At 47.6% G+C, this 8,726-nt stretch overlaps 1 pseudogene; it reads right to left on the reverse strand.

The window, feature by feature from the left end:
* Positions 1–304: 304 nt before the first annotated feature.
* Positions 305–3,313, reverse strand: LOC146444254 (putative ATP-dependent RNA helicase TDRD12; annotated as a pseudogene).
* Between the last annotated feature and the right edge of the window lie 5,413 nt (positions 3,314–8,726).

Consider the following 8,726-nt stretch of genomic DNA (forward strand, 5'->3'; position numbering starts at 1 on the left):
GGGCTCGGGCACGGGCAGGTGTGGCCGGAATGCGGCGTTGGAAACGGAAGCGGCTTCTCCGACGTGAGCAAGAAACTGTTTTGGAGCAGTGCGGCTGCGCGCTGGCTGCGGGGGCGCGCCCGGGAAACGGGAGCGCGGGGCGGTACTGCCCGTTCCTTCAGCAGCCGCAGCGTGCGCGCAGCAGCCCGGCAGCTAGCTAGCCAGCCAACTAGCCAGCCAGCCAACTAGCCAACCAAACAGCCGCTCCGCTCCCGCAGCAGCCAGCCCGCTCCCGCAGTGGCCAACTAGCTAGCTGTCCCCTCTCTCAGTAGCCGGCCAGGCCGTCCGTTCCCGCAGCAGCCGGTCCGTTCCCGCAGCAGCCAGCCCGCTCCCACAACAGCCAGCCAGCCAGCTGGTCCGCGCTGGGAGCACCTAGCCCGTCGGCGGGCTCTCTCCCCGGCAGCCGGCCCGCTTGCCCGCCCGCGCCGCAGCCCCGGCGCTGGAGGTGCGCTGCTGCCCGCGGCTCTCGAGTTACGGACAGTGCCCCGGCTTTCTCCGCGCCCGTCTCGGCTCCGTGGTGCTGCCACGCTTCCTGCTAGCCGAGGGCAGCACGCTCGGGTTCATGCAGATTTCTTGGGCCCCTGGGGTATGCGGGGCTGCCGAGCTGCTCCCTGGCGCTCTGCGGCGTGGGAGAGCCTCTTGCATGTGCCATTCACAGCTGCAGGTTTCAGGCACAAAATCGTCTGGTTTTTTTACTGCACCAGCAAATTGGGTTTCAATGGTCTGCAAAACCCCCTGGTTTTTTTTTTTAATTTTATTTTTTAATTCAAGGCTGGGGATCAGCCTGTCCACGAGACGCCCTGCCCAGATAATCCCACGTGTGTGCTCTCACTCTCCCCAGGAGGAACAGGAATCCCTCTGGGGCAATATGTTTGGGGAGTGATTGGAAGAATCACAGAACTAATTAGGTTGGAAGAGACAAACTTAGCATCAAGTCCAACGTATGACCTGACACCACTTTATCAACTAAACCACGGCACAGAGTACCACATTCAGTCTCGTTTCAAACACCTCGAGGGACGGGGACTCCCTGGGCAGCCCATTCCAATCCCCAGTGTCAGCTGTTTCCCTTGCTCACATGGTGCAAGAGACACTATTTTGAAGCATAATTCTTCAATCAAATCAAAGGAGAATGTTTTGTCTCCAAACTATTCACTTTCTGTGGCACTGTCTTTTGAGGAGTCAGCTGATTACTCAGCCTCTGCAGAAGTAAAATGTGTTTTTGCATTTCACTTCTGAAATGCAGTGAAAGGGCTTTCATTTTCAGACTCTACCCAGTGTTCAAAATGCGAAGAGATGTGGATATTCTGGTTCAGGAGTAATTTGCACCATGCTCGTTTTTTTTCTTTGACGAGAACAGTAATAGCTTTCTTTATTGTAATTCACACAGGTAGACTTTTCTGCAAATGCAGACTGATGCAGCTCCATGTCAGCCAAATAAAGTTTGTTTTGTGAAAAAGCACATTATGCTGATGCAGTGTAGAGTTTTCTGCTTCCTTAGTTTGAGCTACACCATCACATGGATGGTTCCCAGAAGTAGTTTTAGAAGAATGAGAGTTTTTGGTAGAATTTTATTGTATTGGTATTCTGTGGGTTGGATGCATTCTCTAGACCAGCTGTATCCTGCTTTATGCTTCTGTTTGCTGAGTGCTGCTTGATGCACTAACAGGAGGTGATCTGGGCTGCTGATGTTGGAGTTTGATTCAGGAATTTTGCACTGTAGACAATAAAAGTTCCAAGTTCTTTGCATGATCCAATATTTGCATGTGTCTGCACAATTTCTGAATTCTGTTATGTGTTCTGGATTGTCCATTAACAGACCCAAGATGGAATCTCAAGAGGAATATTGTATTCATTGAGCCCACACCATCTTACTGGAAAGGCTGGCAACCAAGACCACTGAGTAAATCCAAACCGTGTTTCCCAAGATATACATTACTTTTGCATGATGTAGTTTACTTTTGTGATAAATACAGTTGGTCACTCTTGGGTTCCACTCAGTTTCATTTTCAGTGGGTTTCACTCTTCTTCAGCCTGAGGTGACAGACACTTAAACCCTGCCAGTAATTGAAGCAGCTGATTGTTGCTAACTTGATTTGTTCTGCCTTCATCTATATATTTAATTATGACCTTACTAACAAAATATGCTTCCTCATATGGTGGAATTTCTACCACATGAATTCTCTGAAAAAGCATTTGCTCACATAATCAGAAAATGCCAACTTCTCCACGCTATTGTTTATTACTCAACCAAAGTTTGCTGCATATACAATGTGGAGAGGCAGTACTATTGCCTGAATCAAAAAAGAAAAACATTTTTCAGGCAATATTAATATAGTTAATACAAAAACCAGATCTTTAATGAAAGCTTCCAGGTTCCCCCTTGGCTGTAGGCACAGGTGGAATCAGATTTGTACAATTTCTATACAGTTAATTATTATATCTAACAAATACTGTCTGATTAGAAGAGCAGTTGCTTAGGTCTTTTCCTCCTGGGTTCTGCCCTATTGGAGCCCTCCCTGATCTTTTAGCCCTTCATTTTGTTATGTCTACGATATATGGTGCAAAACAAAGTGTTCTTGCTAAACCAAAAAGCAAGACTAAATAAAACCATAAGAATTTATTAGAAGGGTTAGCTTATTCTAAAAGCTAGAGGGAAAGGGTGGGAAAAGTGCTAGAAACGACAACCACATATCAGCAGTCTACAAAGCTACAAATATATGAAAAATATATAGAGAGCAAAAACCTTTGGCATCTGTACTTTCACGCTATCAGCTGTTTGTATACTTTGATCTGGTACATTCGGGGTCATGTTTACTCGAATATTAAGTTGATGATGGTCTGGACACACTGCTCTGTTCTTGCAAACCTCAAATGTTTTAAGAAAGGTCCAGAGTGCCCCTGAAAATTTCCCATCATCTTCAGGTTCTAGCGTCTTGGCAGTAAAATCATGTAGTTCTTGTGGAATTTCTTGTGGAAAATCTTCTGCGTGATTCAAATAGTGCAGAATCACAGGTCCATGACATGTAGTGTTTTGTTAGCAGAGTGATACTGCCTTCATATATTCCATTATTCTGATGTACAGAATAATGACTGATTCTTTCTTTGTATCTTCCTGAGCTACAGAAGAATCCTTTATCATATTATGGAAGTTGTCAGTCATGCCATGTGGATGCTGAGCAAAGGTTCTTGGAAAAGGAAAACTGAAAAAGATCACACAAGTTGCTTCTCTAATTCCCAAAAACTGTAGGCAGTCACCTGTTGAAACTAACATAACCTAAAGTACCAGAATTCCCTTTTTTTTTTTTCTACAGAAATAGAGGAACTTTGTTATGTTAGGTAGACATTTTGTATGGATGTAGGGAAGCAGTCCCTGAAAAGAATGATTTGGGAACAGGTCTTGAGAGGCTCCAGAGGCTAAATGGGGTACCAAGAAACAGCCCAAGAAGTGAAGTAGCAGAGTGGGACACAGGGTGGTGTCATCATGAGTTGCAGCTGGTAGGATATCTGACTGCTGCTGAGTAAGCCTTTAATGAATACCAAAAGAAAGTACTTCCTAAAAGGACATTAAAGGATGAGCACTGCATACTACTAGTAGTATAATAGCCTTGTGTCAGCCTTTTAAATACGTAAATCAACTTCTTAGGTATCAAATACTATATCCTTAAGAGAGTCTTACAATGTCCTTTGCTCATAAAAATAGTTCTTTTAGTTGGTGTGAGACATTAAATAGCATTTTGCTTCGGCCTGGAAGGACTACAGAGTAAAAGAAGGAAAAGTCTTAATTCTGTTTCCTGTTTCTTGTCACCTGTGGTTTAGATGTGGTTTGTTTGATCTGTTTCTTGCACTTGCTAAGTGTTGTCAGGAACCAATAAAGAAGTAAAGTTGAAGATATAACCAAAAAATGGAGAAAGATGGGGGGCGGGGGGGAGGGGAAAGGAGCGTTTTGGGGAAGGGTGAGCAGTCAGAAGAGAGTATAAGTTCTTGAGTACCCAACCAATGGGGAAGGGGACAGCAATCCTCCTCAAACGCAAAAGGGTATAAAAAGGTTGCCATTTTAACAAAGTGTGTGTGTTCACCTCTCGGAGGAGAAACACACCTGACTCAGGTGATTTGTTGATATTAATAAAAAAATTTTGCTTTGAAGATTTTGTCCCCTCTCAATTCTATCAGAAAGTGAGGCATTTCTCACAATTTGGGGATTTGTCCGGGATCCTTAACTTCTAGCCCTGCGGGTTGGGACATCAAGGGCCAGGGAAGGCACACCCTGCTGAGTTTAGCAACCCTTGGCTTCTTGTTCTACCTTGTGAGACCTGCAGATGAGACCTGGCTGGGGGACTTCTGTAGCAAAAAGGGGAGAGGAAGAGAGGGTGAGAGTAAAGTTTACGCACGACAGCTGGTTACTCCTGCGCACAGGACCCATGTAAGAAAAATGATCGTTAAGTATTACCTGGGTGGCTGGGGGGAGCAGGACTGAGTGAGTGTGCTACAGATGCAGAATTGCCTGCGAAGCAATTGTGGAGTCCTTCTAACTGTGGTTCCTTTATTCTGCCAGGAATATGGCCAGTGAAGAGACAAAGCAAGTCGGTTTTGGAAGAAAAGAGTCCTGTGGGAATACTGCGAGAAGGGAAATAGCTGCAGTGTGAAGATGTTGCAGTGGCCCTGGCGCATTTGAGCGCCCCTGGTCTGTTGAATGGGGAAAGTCCCACAAGCGAGTGCTGGGAGTGAAGGGACTTCTGAGTCACGGCGACTGAGTGAAACATTCACAGGGAGCTCTGCTCAAGGACTCATGAATATGCGTCCACAAAGTCACCCATTGGCCTCGCACTTCTCTCCTCCCCTGTTCTGTTTATGGTAATGTTCGAGAATGTTCCTCTTTGTTTGCTCAGGCAGTCTTTTGTTACTGGTTTTTTCAAATGCACTCTACCCCTCCCTTTGTTTACTATACGATCACGCCTTGTCAATTCCCAATTCTGTAACCCCTATTGGTCCTTCCCAGTTTCTCCTCCCCTTCTTCCCTTCCCTTAAAACCTTGTGCACACCCCAGTTCTGGGCCATTTGGTTGCCGTCTCCAGACCCTTCCCGTCCTCCCGCCTATCTGCCCTCTCCTCAATAAACCTACTGCTGGAACGCCAACTGAATAGCCTACATTTCATGTCTCCGCGCCTACAGTCTCTGGTTTGCCTCGGTCCCTGGAGAGCTTCGCTTTCCACCTTCCCTCCTCCCTGCCCGGGTGCACTGCCCTGCGGGTGCCACTGATAGCAGCTCCCCCGATTCCCGAACTGAGTCAAGGGCGCGGTAGCCTGACACGAAGACTAAGGGGAGTGGAGAGGAGTTTAAAGATTCTGAGCATACCTCCTGACAGTCCTTTGGGGAGGGTGCTTAGAGACTGGGGACAAGAGGAGCTGTCTTATACTCAGGGGAAGGATAAGGAAAAGATGATTCTATATTGTATAATAAAGAGCCCATTAGACCAGACCCATTATACTGGGCAAGATGTGGGTCTTCAGAAGATTGGATATGTCAGGCTTTAAATCTGTATGCAAAAGAGCCTGTATGCAAAAGAAGAGAGGAATTATGCTGCTTGTTGGAAAGGATATTTGTCCATGTTTGGACTAAAGACTTGACGAAAACTAGCGGGGAGAGAAAGAGGGGAAAAACGGGACCCCTTAGACCACTTAGCCCCTCCCTGTGTGCCTGACAGAGGATCAAATGGTCCGAATTTAGAAGAAGCAGTAGTTGAGTGGGAAAGGTATTATAATGGCGGGTCCACATGGCGGAGTTGGTCCCCGTGAAATGGCGGATCCGTGTGGCATAGCTTTTTCCCATGAAATAGTGGGCCCACGTGGTGGGGCTGGTGTTAGTGAAATGGTACAATCTCACAATATGATAGAACAGCAGCCACAGAGAACTAGAATTACAAAGTTAGCGCAGTTAAAGAAAGACATTTAAAATTTCACATTCCTCCCTTCAAATACCATGTCGAATGTTAATGCAAATATTTCCATGTTTCCCTTGCGAGAGGTGCTTATGCAGGGAGCTCCAAGGAGTGTAGGATTTGTGAATGTACCTCTCCCTAGCACTGAAGTAAAAGAATTCAAAAGAAAAATAAATAATACATTAGAGGACCCCTTGGGTAAATTTTTAGGTCCCAATATCTATACTTGGGAAGAAATGTAATCTATTATGGGGACTTTATTTAATTTGGAGAAGAGATAAATTATACGAATTGCAGGGGTAAGAATTTGGGAAAGAGAAAATCCACCTTGTTAAAAATGAAGAAGTGAAATTGACTTTTGTATGAAAGGGTTGGGAAGTTAATTTTTCAAATGAGTTAATTAAAGAGAGTATTTAGTGTTTTAAAATAGTTAAATATAGGGGTAAGATGGCCGCCGGGAGCCACCAGGAGCTTTCCAGAAGGAAAGTCAAGGTGCCAGTCCAACAGCCCCCCATGCCCATTACCACAAGGGAGCATGCCCAAAGGGAAGGATTTAGGAAAGACCATCTCCAGCAGGTGGGCAAAGGGGCAAGAAGGGGACAGCCCAGTCCAGTATTGGATGAATGTATCAAGGGCCCTTGGTTGATGTCGGGAGAGCATAAAAGTGGCTGCACGAGCCCCAGTGCCGTGTGCCTCTGGCCAGACCAGCCACGCACCCAGCGCTGCTGCTTTGCATTGTGGGCATCCCCTATTGTCATTTTTCTTTTCTTTAATAAACTTTTCAAATTTTTTTTAATTGTGAAGTGTCACAATTTGGGGACTCGTGTGGGATACAAGCCACACCTCGACAAGACTGGAGGGTCTTGGAAGGGAGGCGTGCCCCACCATATTTTAGGTGGCCTGACTGGGCCCCTCCAACCCCGCCAGAGGACTGCTGACTGAAGTCCTGAAGGACAAGAAGGGACTCACAACACAAACCTGAAATGAGGAAGGCTCCTGGAGCTCCCCTCGAGTAGTGGAGTGGCCCACAACTGGTGCACTGGCCCGCAGCTGAAAAAGAGGGACAGTAAGTAGGCTGCAGTGGGGTGGTTGGGTGACCAAGCGAGTGTGTGAGATGCGGACCGGCAGCTCGGATTCACGAAATGAGTGTGGAGCCCTTCTAACCGCGGTTCTGTTCCTCCACGAGGAGGTCGGCAGGTGAAGGGGTGAAGTGATTGTGAAGAAGAGAGAAAGAGGGGTCCCCCGGGGAAATGTTCCCAGGAGTCTGTAGCCCCTACAGGCTTGGGTGGGGGTGGGTGCTGCCTTGTGTGCCGGGGAGGGTGCATGAGGAGCTTTTGAGACTGAGGGTAGGGCTTCAAGCCCGGTACTACCAGAAGGAAAGGGAGTCAAGTCCTGGTTGGACCCCTGGGAGTGAGAAGGTGGTGGAGAGGGATTCAAGTTCGGTTGTCCGAACCCCTGGGATCGGTTGGACGAGGTAAGGGCCCCTGGGAAGGAGTGGTGGAGAGGGATTCAAGTTTGAGTATCCGAACCTGTGAGAGTGAGTGAGACAGTGGAGAGGGATTCAAGTTCGGGTGTCCAAGCCCCTGGGTCTGAGGGAGAAGGGAAAGGGATTCAAGTTCGGATGTTGCAGTGGCATTGCAGGATTTAAGGTCAAGAGACCAGCTGCAGGGGGCAGTGGATAAGGAAGAGGCCAGTTAAGTAAAAGGAGCTGGTCTGGACTGTTTCAGTTATGGCGATGGGGGAGCAATAGCCCCTGCATTTGGGGAATTAAGTATGCACATCTGTAAGAGCTCATTGGCCCTGCACTTTGCCCCATCCCTGTTCTGTATATGGTTTCTAGTCTAGAAAGTTCTCCCCAGTTTGGTGCTCTATTGGTTCCCTGAGTTTGTACCCTCCCTTGTTTTAAACTTATTGGTTGTTACCCCCTTTCCCTTCCCTGTCTCCACCCCTTGAGTCTTCCCTAGTTGGCTCCTTAGAGCTAGCCACTTCCCTTCTCCCTTTCAAGTCCCTGTAATCCTTTGTTCGGGGCTCGCAGCCTCAGACTCCCTGCCCCTTTGCCTCCCCTTGCTTCTCTGTCCCTCTTCACCGCCCTTGGACCGTTACCTCTCAACCTCAATAAATTCCCTCGGAGTCCCAGACTGCAAGCCTACATTTCATCTGTTCTACATTTCCCCATTGGCTCTCAGCCCCCGAGCTCCATGCCTGCCGTGCGGCTTCACTGCCCCCTGAGAACCTGGTGTGCTTCGGCCTGGCCGTCTGCCCTTCTGTGTCGCGTGGGGCTTGCGGCCATGAAAGGAGAGCAACGTGACATTTGGGTGCTCGAACTCCTGGGTGAGGGTAGAAGAGAGCAACTTGGAACCCAAGATCCTGAGAGGGGCCGTCTCAGACAGGGTCCGAAGTGGGCGAGGAGGGGGCTGATCTCCAGGGCTGTCCGCCCGGGGATCAAAGTTTGCTGGGAAGGATACCAGAAGTCAAAAGTTAGAAATCTTAGGAAGAGAAAAAGTGTGCCGTGAGTGTGAGAGTGTGAAATGGAGAGAAAGCGAACTGGGGGATCCGGGAGGGAATAAAAGAAATTTCTTATCGGGGTGTCTTTTTTATTGTGGTGTGAGTGAGTTGTCCAATGCTAATTTAAATCAGGGTATCTGGGGTGAAAATCCATTCTAGACATAATGGGGGCCAAGAACAGCAAGGCTAATCCCAAGGTAAAAGGTACACAGATCCTTAGGGAAATTCCACTAGACAGCCTACT

The sequence above is a fragment of the Lichenostomus cassidix genome, chromosome 1 (assembly GCF_008360975.1).
Source record: "Lichenostomus cassidix isolate B80296 chromosome 1, HeHo_3.0, whole genome shotgun sequence".
NCBI lineage: Eukaryota > Metazoa > Chordata > Aves > Passeriformes > Meliphagidae > Lichenostomus > Lichenostomus cassidix.